At 42.4% G+C, this 12669-nt stretch overlaps 1 non-coding gene across 1 annotated transcript; it reads left to right on the plus strand.

The window, feature by feature from the left end:
* The first annotated feature begins 4382 nt into the window (after window positions 1-4382).
* Window positions 4383-4496, plus strand: LOC140285945 (U5 spliceosomal RNA). Its single transcript, XR_011910876.1, has one exon. It is a non-coding gene; the product is annotated as a U5 spliceosomal RNA (small nuclear RNA).
* The last annotated feature ends 8173 nt before the right edge of the window (window positions 4497-12669 follow it).

The raw sequence follows: 12669 nt of genomic DNA on the forward strand, positions 1-12669 counted from the left end.
GATGGTGTATAGTCGGGCTTTCGAGCCTTTTCTTCCCCGGTTTTTACAAATTATGGTTGGATATTCAGACCTTCTTGCAGCCGAAAACCTCCACTCCCTCTTTTGATCATACATTGTCGGGCATTCGCACCTTTTCTTACCCGCTTTTTACAAACCATGGTCGGACTTTCACACCTTTTAGTAGCCGAACAACTCCGCTCCCGCTATTGATTGTGTACAGTCGGGTATTTTAACCTTTTCTTACCCGCTTTTTACCAACTATGGTTGGACATTCACACCTTCTTACAGCAGAACACCTCCGCTCCCTGTTTTGATTATGTATGGTTTGACATTCGCACCTTCTCTCACCCGCCTTTTACTATGGTCGGCCATTCACAGCTTCCTCTCCACCATACTTGTATGGTGGGATATTCACACCCACTTGCATCCGAAGACCTCCGCCCCCACTTTTGTTGATATTTAGTCGGTCATTCGCACCTTACCCGCTTTTGGCAAACTATGGCCTTCTTGCAGCCAAAAACCTCTGATCTCGCTTTTGATGATGTAAGGTTGGGCATTCAGACCTTGCTTCACCTGCTTTTCACCAAATATAGTCGGACATTCACACCCACTTGCATCCGAAGACCTCCGCCCCAAATTTTGTTGATATTTAGTCGGACATTCGCACCTTACCCGCTTTTGGCAAACTATGGCCTTCTTGCAGCCAAACACCTCTTTTCTCGCTTTTGATGATGTAAGGTTGGGCATTCAGACCTTGCTTCACCTGCTTTTCACCAAATATAGTCGGACATTCACACCTTCTTGCAGCCGAACACTTCCGCTCCACCTTTTAGTGTTCTATCACACCTTTTTTTCACCGCATTTTATACATTATGGTTGGAAATTTTCAACCACTCATCCGAAGACCTCTCCTCCCGCTTTTGTTAATATATTTAAACTTTAGTCGGACATTCAAACCTTCTTGCAGCTGAACCACCTCCGCTCCCTATTTTGATCATATATGGTCTGGCAATACTACCTTTTCTTACCCGTTTGTGAGTAATTATGGCTGGACATTCACACCTACTTGCAGCCGAACACAACCTCTCTCGCTTTTGATGATGTATGGACCGGCATTCTTACCTTTTCTAACACATTTTTCAGCAATTATGGTCGGACATTCACACCTACTCACAGCCGAACAACTCCGCTCCCACTTATGATCATGTGTGGTTTGATTTTCGAAAATTTTCTTTCATGTTTTCTAGCAATTATTGATGGACATTTAGACCTTCTTGCAACTGAACACCACCTCTCCCGATTTTGATTATGTATGGACCGGCATTTTTACCTTTTCTAACACATTTTTCAGCAATTATGGTTGGAGATTCACACCTACTCACAGCCGAACAACTCCGCTACCGCATTTGATGGTGTATAGTCGGGCATTCTCATCCTTTCTCATCAGCTTTTTGCAAATTATGATCTGACATTCACACCTACTTGCAGTCGAACAGCTCTGCTCCCGCTTTTGATTATGTATGGTTGGATATTCGAACCTTTTCTTAACTGCTTTTTACAAACTTTGGTTGGACGTTCACACCTTCTTGTAGCCGAACACATGCACTCCTGCTTTTGATGATGTATGGTTGGGCATTCGCACCTTTTTTTTACCCATTTTTCAGGTATTATGGGTGGACATTCACACCTTCTTGCAGCTGAACACCTCCTCTCCCACTTATGATCATGTGTGGTTTGATTTTCGAAAATTTTCTTTCATGTTTTCTAGCAATTATTGATGGACATTTAGACCTTCTTTCAGCTGAACACCACCTCTCCCGATTTTGATTATGTATGGACCGGCATTTTTACCTTTTCTAAAACATTTTTCAGCAATTATGGTTGGAGATTCACAACTACTCACAACCGAACAACTCCGCTACCGCATTTGATGGTGTATAGTCGGGCATTCTCACCCTTTCTCATCAGCTTTTTGCAAATTATGATCTGACATTCAAACCTACTTCCAGCCAAACACCTCTGATCTCGCTTTTGATGATGTAAGGTTGGGCATTCAGACCTTGCTTCACCTGCTTTTCACCAAATATAGTCGGACATTCACACCTTCTTGCAGCCGAACACTTCCGCTTTTAGTGTTCTATGAGGCATTCACATATTTTTTTTCACCGTATTTTATAGATTATGGTTGGAAATTCTCACCCACTCTCATCCGAAGACCCCTCCTCCCGCTTTTGTTAATATATAGTCGGGCATTCGAACCTTTTCTTACCCGCTTTTTACAAATTATGGTCGAACATTCACACCTACTTGCAGCTGAATACTTCCGCTCCACCTTTTAGGTATGTTTGGTTGGCATTTGCACCTCTTTTTATACTGATTGCTGAAGATTAAGTTGTTCTTTCTCAAACTACAAATTTTTTTTAATTGTTGAAACTTGATTTGAAGTGGATAAATAAGGAGGACAAACAGTTTTAAGTCAGGCTGATAGAAGGAATTAATTTTATAGCAAAATCTGTATTTCGTCATATGTTGAGAGATGCTTATTGCTGAAGAAGTTCTTTCTCATTCTACAAAGTACAACGTTGTTTATCGTTGAAACTTGATTAGACATGAATAAATATGAAGGACAAAGCAGTCTTAACTTGGTTTGAGTTAATGAATTCGTTTTATAGGAGAATCCGAATTCGTGCATAACTCATAAAATAGAGCTTATTTTCGGATTCCTGAAGAATGAGTCTGGTTCTTTCTCATAATACAAAGTTTGTTGTTTATTGTTGAAACTTCATCAGAAGTGAAGAAATAAATGAATGCCTATCAACAAATGTGGGATCTAAACTCTAGTGCTTCCTCTAAAATAATTTCCTTTCTCAATTTAGAAATGTGTGTGTGTAAGTCACAACACCCGTGACACCAAAACGGCTTTCTTTTCTCTACACTCTGCACTATGAGCACACACACCAAATCAGAAAGGCTTTTTTCTCTCTTTTCTACATTATGGACTGTGGGGACACAAAACCGCTCTCTCTCTTTTTTTTTTTTTATCGTGTGCCAGGGCGTTGTCTCACGTATTAGATTATGCTTAAGATACGACTGGGTTTATCAGTCACATCAGAATCCATACATACTGATCCTCCCATAATAAAATGGTCGGATCTTATCAAACACACTTTGTTTCTTGTGACAATCAAGTCAGCGAAACAGCGTATACACGTCAAGACACTGAATCAAGTTTGCCACAAGAACTCATAAGTTTGGCAGTATTGCTCTGCCGTCAGCAATGATACACACATTTTATTTTCGTGAGACATGTGCAAGCACCTGTTCATCTACTGTTCTATCACTATGAATTAGTGATCTATTATCAATAAGGATACTTCTACAACTACTATCAAAGTATGTCCGGACTTCTTATGTTGTCAGTTGCTATATATGAATAAGTGGGTAGCTACTGACAAGCATTAAGCATGTCACACAGCCCAAACATATAACATTTCAGGACACACCACACAGTTAACAACCACAGTGAAGCGTGTCAAAGCCCAAACATGTAACATTCAACAGGACACTTACACAACACATTCAAATCAAACAGTCAGACAACATACAAGAACATATACCCCAGCCGGCATTGCTCCCTGCCTATTTTCGTACAGCACACTATGTGTGCGCACACCTTTATTCACAAACTCTTCAACTTATACTCTTTTACCGAAGCTGCTACAGCTCGATTGGCCGAATACCCTTTGATCCTATTTCGGTGAATTTGACATCTGCCTTACATATAACAGATTAGCGGTTTAGCAGTTTTAATTTAGTTTGAGTGAAAGAATTCATTTTATAGCAAAATCCGAAATCGTGAAGCACTCATGAAAGTAAGCTTATTCTCGGATTCCTGAAACTTTAGATTTGCTCTTTCTTTTACTGCAAAGTACAACGTTGTTTTTTTTTTTTAAATCTTTCTAGACATGGTAAATATTAAGGACAAAGCAGTTTTCACATAGTTTGAGTGAAGGAATTCATTTTATAGATAAAATCCCAAGAGTCTGCTGAGAAAAGAGAGTGAATGCGAAGTAGACTTTAACACGGCTATGGGAGCGAGCCGAGTGTGGGCTAACCGGGAAAATTGCTTGAAAGAAACGCGACACCGAATGAGCGGTCAGAACAAAGCCTCAATACGGGATTCTCGTGGTGTTTTTGTTGCTGCCTTGTCTTTTGCACAGAGTAAAAGACAAGGCAGCCATCGAATAGGGCCCGATTGTTCCTACTTGGTCAGCCGAGGAGCAAGGGGGGGGGAGCAAGCGGCTCAACCAAGCAAAGCTCACCATGGGGAAGGTGGCTATGCCAACAAGCCTGATGCCCTGCTCCCGCAGTGACGGATAATCGTACTCTGGTTTCTCTTCATAACGTACAAGTCTTTCGCCTTTTACTAAAGATTTCTGTGGAGAGCAGCACTAATGAGTTGTTTCTATTTTTGGCAGGCTTTACCTTTGCGGGTGAAGCCCTTTCTGTGTGTGCAAAAGAAATCTTCTTACTGTGCAGAGTGACTTCTCTGAGTAGAGTCGCCTTACTTGTTGCGACTGTGCCGATGTTCGAAGCTGGAGTGCAAAGTTGTTGCTTGAATGGTGCTTGCTGGAGCGTGCGGGAGTGCAAAGTTATACCATTTAAAAGGGCTGAAGAGTGCTCAGTGCAGCGGGTGGGCGACACTCTGGCCACCTTGAAAACCGGGGTTACATCCACTACCAGGGGCAGCCCAAGTTCTGCCGCAAGTGTGGTGAGCATGGGCACCTGGTTGAGGCTTGTACCAAGGTGTTATGTGGGAGGAGCAGAGAAATTGGGCAAACTTTTGGAGAGTGTCCAAATGGCAGGAAATGTAATCTCTGTGGAGAATTAAATCACCTCTTCAGAGATTGCCCTAAATCTTTTGCCAACAAATTAAAGACGGTAAAGCCACAGTCAAGCCAACAAAGAGAAGGACCAAAGGTGGCAGTTGGTGAACAAAGTGAAGAGGTTGATCCAATAAATTCAAACTTCCCGCCAAAAGCTTGGATTGGAAGTGAGGAGCAAAAAGGGGAGGGGCCTGTAGAGGCCTCACCACTCAGTGTTGAAGTCTGTGAGAATTCACAGGCAGAGGGTGGAGCTATGCTAAATGAGGAGGAAGAGCAGACAGGTGAGTCTAGTGAAGATACTCACCTCCCCGAAGGTCAACAGAAGGTCAATTTGTTGATAGGCATTCATTTATTTCTTCACTTCTGATGAAGTTTCAACAATAAACAACAAACTTTGTATTATGAGAAAGAACCCGAATCATTCTTCAGGAATCCGAAAATAAGCTCTATTTTATGAGTTATGCACGAATTCGGATTCTCCTATAAAACGAATTCCTTAACTCAAACCAAGTTAAGACTGCTTTGTCCTTCATATTTATTCATGTCTAATCAAGTTTCAACGATAAACAACGTTGTACTTTGTAGAATGAGAAAGAACTTCTTCAGCAATAAGCATCTCTCGACATATGACGAAATACAGATTTTGCTATAAAATTAATACCTTCTATCAGCCTGACTTAAAACTGTTTGTCCTCCTTATTTATCCACTTCAAATCAAGTTTCAACAAATAAAAAAATGTTGTAGTTTGAGAAAGTAAAACTTAATCTTCAGCAATCAGTATAAAAAGAGGTGCAAATGCCAACCATACATACCTAAAAGGTGGAGCGGAAGTATTCAGCTGCAAGTAGGTGTGAATGTTCGACTATAATTTGCAAAAAGCGGGTAAGAAAAGGTTCGAATGCCCAACTATATATTAACAAAAGCGGGAGGAGAGGTCTTCGGATGAGAGTGGGTGAGAATTTCCAACCATAATCTATAAAATACGGTGAAAAAAAATATGTGAATGCCTCATAGAACACTAAAAGCGGAAGTGTTCGGCTGCAAGAAGGTGTGAATGTCCGACTATATTTGGTGAAAAGCAGGTGAAGCAAGGTCTGAATGCCCAACCTTACATCATCAAAAGCGAGATCAGAGGTGTTTGGCTGCAAGAAGGCCATAGTTTTCCAAAAGCGGGTAAGGTGCGAATGTCCGACTAAATATCAACAAAATTTGGGGCGGAGGTCTTCGGATGCAAGAAGGTGTGAATGTCCACCCATAATTCATGAAAAATGGGTAAAAAAAGGTGCGAATGCCTAACAATACATTATCAAAAGCAGGTGTGAATGTCAGATCATAATTTGTAAAAAGCTGATGAGAAAGGGTGAGAATGCCCGACTATACACCATCAAATGCGGGAGCGGAGGTGTTCGGCTCTGAGTAGGTGTGAATGTCCGACCATAATTGCTGAAGAATGTGTTAGAAAAGGTAAGAATGCTGGACCATACATCATCAAAAGCGGGAGAGGTGGTGTTCGGATGAAAAAAGGTGTGACTGTTCGACTAAAGTTTGTAAAAAGTGGGTAAGACAAGGTGCGAATGCCTGACAATGTATGATCAAAAGCGGGAGCGGAGGTGTTCAGCTGCAAGAAGGTCTACATGTCCATCAATAATTGCTAGAAAACATGAAAGAAACTTTTCGAAAATCAAACCGCACATGATCATAAGTGGGATAGGAGGTGTTCAGCTGCAAGGTGTGAATGTCCACCCATAATTCCTGAAAAATGGGCAAAAAAAAGGTGTGAATGCCCAACCATACATCATCAAAAGCAGGAGTGGAAGTGTTCGGCTACAAGAAGGTGTGAACGTCCAACCAAAATATGTAAAAAGATGTTAAGAAAAGGTTCGAATATCCAACCAAACATAATCAAAAGCGGGAGCAGAGCTGTTCGACTGCAAGTAGGTGTGAATGTCAGATCATAATTTGCAAAAAGCTGATGAGAAAGGGTGAGAATGCCCGACTATACACCATCAAATGCGGGAGCGGAGTTGTTCGGCTGTGAGTAGGTGTGAATCTCCGACCATAATTGCTGAAAAATGTGTTAGAAAAGGTAAGAATGCCGGTCCATACATCATCAAAAGCGAGAGAGGTTGTGTTCGGCAACGTGGATTCATGCCAGTCACTGTAAGAAGGTACCAGAACCAGTAGATGACTTCCACCCTGACATACATCAGCCTAACCAACACGCCCGGAAGGACAAAGATAAGAGTCAGCAGTAAAAGCTGTACTCCACCGGTGTGTTAAGTTCTAGTAACCTCTGACACCGAAGATTGAAACATCCTTACTGAGACCTGCGATGATGATGATCATACACATGCTGTGAACCATGGAAGAAACTGTTTGTTGTTTGTATTTTCTTATTTGTAACCAGCATGTGCACATTGTATCTTGATTTCACAGGAAGCAATAATACAGGGCTGCTGTATTTTTCCCTGTGTGAAAGGCCTCATTGTATGTATCTCACCAAATGATTCAAATGACTCAAAGAACTTTTTTGCTTTCAAAATTTTTCCTCTAGTGACGCTGACTTAGAGAGGCATGAAGATAATCATATTTAATTGTTCATGTTTTGATTGTTTATCATTGGACCCTTTATCACTATGATGCCTGCATTTTAAACTCACGTTGTGTGCAAATGCAGGCTGATGTTTTACAGATAAAGTTATTATTTTCCTTGTTTCTTTTGGGTTGATTAATATAATGGTATTATTATAATCAAAAGGGAGGAATGTAATGGAAAATAATTCTTATATGCATTGTATTGAGTGTTACTGTGTATAACCTGCAAATGACTGAGCTGCAAGGTACCACCCTGCCCTGTTTTCTTAAATTCCTCTTTACAATGGTGGGCTTGTTATTATGAGATAGCTGCACTTTAGGGGGGACAGGGTTAGGCTGGTATTTACGAGTGTGTCTGGGTAACCTCAACTAATGGTTGGGGAGGAAAGTTAGAAGAACAATCAACTATACCCAAAAACAGATGACGTGATGAGTGGGCAATATAACTGTGTGTTTTTGCTTCAGTGGTCAGAGCAACTCTGTATTCTGTACTGTGTTGTTCTCTCTTGCAAGATATTATTATTAAAGCCTCTTATCTCCTCAAAAGAAAATAACTGACTCCCCAAGTGCAAGTGTCAGGACAAATGATCAAACTTCTCCAAGCTTCAGTCTGCAGAGAGGTACAAGACAGGGTTGCCCACTTTCGCCCTCACTTTTTGCTATTTTCATCGAACCTTTAGCAGCTGCTATCAGACAAGATAGAAATATTAAAGGCATCCAACCCCAAAATATTGAGCATAAAATAAGTCTTTATGCTGATGATGCATTACTTTTCCTTCAGAACTCACAGACGTCTCTCACTCACACGATCACACTCATAAATAAATTCTCAGCACTTTCTGACTACTCTATCAATTGGTCTAAGACCACAGTTCTGCCCATTAACTATAGGGACCAGAATATACCTGCGATCACTTTACAGTCAGGAAATATTAGATATTTAGGCATAAACATTTCCTCCAGGCTCTCAGAGCTAACAAAGCTAAATTATGTGCAATTATTAAAGACAGTAGAGGACGATCTCTCTCGTTTGAAGTCCTTACCTATATCACTTATGGGGAGAGTTACAACCATTAAAATGATGATACTACCAAAAGGTAACTATTTGTTCTCAATGATCCCCATAAAACCATCTGCTACTTGGTTTAAGTCACTAGGTTCATGCATCTCCAAATTTCTGTGGAAAAACAAACCACCACGTATTAGTTTAAAAACCCTACAGAAGACCAAGGACAGTGGTGGATTAGATTTACCTAATTTTCAGCACTATTCATAAAGTTAGTGTTAGTGTATCTGGTCTCCCTCTCGGATAGTTTCTGGCTGATGTAAAGCACTGGGCGGTCAACGCCCCGCACCTGCTGGGAAAGAACAGCCCCCGACCCCCTTCCCGATGCATCAGTCTGCAGGACAAATGGGAGAGAGGAGTTAGGTGTGTGGAGAAGAGGCTCCCCACAGAGGGTCTGCTTTACCCTCTCAAGTGACACCTGGCACTGCTTCGTCCACCGGACCGGATCAGAGGCACCTTTTCGCGAAGTTGGGAATAAATCGCCGGTAATATCCGGCCAGCCCCAAAAACCGCCTCACCTCTTTCTTGATCTTAGGTTTTGGGCAGGCTGCAATCGCTGCTGTCTTGTCTACCTGTGGACGCACCTGTCCGCCGCCCAAGTGGTACCCCAGATACCGTACCTCCCTCCATCCAACTGCACACTTCTTTGGGTTGGCCGTGAGCCCCGCCTGCCGCAGTGACTCCAGCACTGCCGCCATCTGCTGAACATGCTCCGCCCAGCTGTTGCTATGGATGATGACGTCATCCAGGTAAGCGGCAGCATACGCAGGAACTTACATCATGAAAAGCGAGATCAGAGGTGTTTGGCTGAGAGAAGGCCACAGTTTGCGATGCAATAATTAAAGGCCTCATGCCAGATGTCGCCACTGAAGTAAAGAACATTTACGTGGGATGGTGTGAGGGTCCTCGTTTGGCTGACGTTCGCCGATATGCTCGCCATGCTCATAACCAAGTTGAGACGCGTAAGACAACCAAAAGGGACAAGTGTGAAAAGGAGCTGCATTTGGCAGCCATGACCATGTATTCCGCAGTGTGTGTAAACAGAGGACGAGGCCGAAGTCGAAGACGTGGACGTGTGGGAGTGGAGGTCGAAATGGGCCACGCCAGAGCTATGATCCGAATATTTGTTTTTACTGTGGCCAGACTGGACAGCTGAAAAGTGATGAAATTGGGCAAAAGGCTGACTGAGGGTGGGAGGCAGGTTCTGGACGTCACGCGGCAGCGGAGCCTCCACTAATGGGTGATAGCACAAACACACTCACACATTTTTCCTGCTCTGTGTAGTGAAGAAACGCTTGCCGACTGTGATTCACGTAGTAAAGTTTTGCATGCTATTTCCGTCCTAGAGCAAAGATATTTCTCTCAGAATATAGGAAATTATGTTCATCAGTAGTGACGTCAGGGGAGTTTTATTGTCCTCCAAAGTTAAGTGGAAACCACGTTTACTGTATGTCTGCATCAGGCCAGGTTGTGAAGGAGAAAATGACAATGCCCATTGCGTGTTGTCACTCCCGATGAGCTCTCCTTCAAACACTCATTTTTGTTATCAGAGTTGTGTCCCATTAACCTGATGGGCTGTGATCTCATGTGTAAATTAGGCATTATTTTAACTTCTACACCAGAGGGTGTTAAGGTTATGTTACAGCCTGACAAAGTTTTCACAGCAGTGCAGTTTGATTCATCGGCACTTACATATGCTTATGAGTGGAAACTTCCCAGCTCTCCTTTTTCACAACAACTAGTGGAAGAAGCAAAAGCGTTAGTTTCACCCCTTTCTGATTTCATGCAACCTACTGATTTGCACTGCACATCACACATTTCTTTGGGGCTATGAGAAGAAGTGAAAAAATATGTGCGCCTACTTTATTGGCTGTGTCGCTCACTCCAGAGCACTTCGATTTTTTAATGTTTGTGGTACTCGCCCTCACATTTCCTTGGCCAAACGTACACACTGGCAGTGACAAGGTGTGGGAGAGTTTGTTGCTACATGTCAGAAAGAAATGGAGTGGACCGTTTCACCTGCTGATCCAAATTTGATGTTTTCTGAACGATTGTCAGCATACAAAAAAACATTTTTGAGTACAATGCATTGTCAAAGAACTGTGGACTTAATTCCTACCACAGAATCACATTTTGAAGCATGTTTTTTATCTGAAACAGATTTGTCGTTGTTGTTGGCTGAAGTGCCCAATGATCTTTGGGCTAAGAGCAAATATGATGTGGGGTTGATAAAAGGCTGTGAACCAGTAATTGTCACCCCTAAATCAGACTTTTGTCCATGTAAAAAACAATACCCTTTTAAGCCTGAAGCAATTAAAGGGATTAAACCTGTTTTTCAATCTTTTCAGAAAACAGGCGTTATTGTTCCTTTTGAAAATTCACCTGTGCTTACTCCATTGTTTCCTGTTAAAAAGATTAAAGATGCTGGCCAGCCAGATGAATGGCGTTTTGTACAGGACCTCCAAGCGGTGAATGCTGCAGTTCAGCCACATGCTCCTACTGTGCCCAACCCACACACTATTTTGTCTCAAATTACATCAGATGCACAGTTTTTCTCAGTGGTTGACTTGTCGCCAGTGCACCCTGATAGCCCATTTTGGTTTGCTTTTTAGTTTGAAGGGAGATCTTGGACTTTTACCCGGTTATGCCAGGGGTACTGTGAAAGTCCCACTATTTACAATGCTGCCCTCAAAGCTAGTCTGGATTAACTTCAATCAACCACAGGCTCTGCTCTTTTGCAGTATGTGGATGACATCCTTTTATGTGGTCCATCTAAACAACAGTGTGAAAAAGACAGTGAATCTGTTGAAACATCTTCCTTCTTATGGCCATAAAGCCAGCCTTTCTAAGTTACAGTTTGTACAGGACGAAGTCACCTTTTTGGGTCATGTGATTTCTAAGGATGGGCGCTCACTTTCTCCTAAACGTGTTGCTGCAGTTCAGATCATTCCTAAACCGGTTACTAAAAAACAGCTTATGTCATTCTTAGGTATAACATCTTACTGCAGGAACTTTATTCCTAACTACTCTTTTCTCGAAGCTCTCTTAGGTGCTCTTATCCATGGTAAAGGCAGCTAAAGTTCTGACATGCAGCTCCAGCCTTTAGTCAGCTTAAGCTGGCTCTTCAAACAGCACCAACACTTGGCATTCCAGATCCTCATAAACCTTTCATACAGGCAGTTGATGAGAAGCATGGTTGTATGACATCTGTTCTTATGCAGGAACATGGGGCAGGCAAAGGCCAGTGGCTCATTTCTCAGCAAAACTGGACTCTGTGGCTGCAGGCCTGCCTGGTTGTCTTCGTGCTGTTGCAGCTGCAGAGAAAGCTGTCCTGGCCTCCCAAGATATTGTGGGCTACGCTAATTTGACTGTTTTGGTTCCTCATGCTGTTGCCTTTATTCTTCTCGAGCAGAAAACTTCACATCTTTCAACTGCTCGTTGGCTCAGATACACCTCTGTGATATGCCAAATGTCACTGTTAAACGTTGTACTGTTCTGAATCCTGCTACTTTGCTTCCGACTCCTGAGGATGGGGAGCCTCATGACTGTGAAGCTGTTTTGGAACAAGTTTGTACACCCCGACCTGATCTTTTAGAGACTCCTCTTCCAAACTCTGACATGATTCTTTTTGTAGATGGATCAGCTTTGCGTGATCCAGCCATAGGTACTAACTGTGTTTGGTTTGCAGTATGTTCTTCACATGACACTTTGTTGTCTGGTTCTCTTCCTAAACATTTCTCTGCTCAAACTACTGAGCTTATTGCACTTACTGAAGCTTGTAAGTTGGCAGCTGGTAAGTCTGTCACTATTTACACAGATTCCAGATATGCTTTTGGTGTTGTTCATGACTTTGGTGCGCTGTGGAAACACAGGCATTTCCTTAAATCAGATGGTAAAACTATTCTGAACTCCAAGCAGGTTTCTGATCTTCTTGATGCGATCCTTTTGCCTACAGCAATCTCGGTCTGTAAGTGTGCGGCTCACACTAACTCAGACGATCCTGTTGCTTGTGGCAATGCCAGAGCTGATGCTGCAGCTAAGCAAGCAGCTAATTTTTTTCCTGTTTTCGCTTCCCTCTCTTTGCAGGCAGAAGACTCCCTCACAGATCTCCATGCTTTGCA

This window comes from Leuresthes tenuis, unplaced genomic scaffold, assembly GCF_036924035.1.
Source record: "Leuresthes tenuis unplaced genomic scaffold, fLeuTen1.0.hap1 SCAF_65, whole genome shotgun sequence".
Classification (NCBI taxonomy): domain Eukaryota; kingdom Metazoa; phylum Chordata; class Actinopteri; order Atheriniformes; family Atherinopsidae; genus Leuresthes; species Leuresthes tenuis.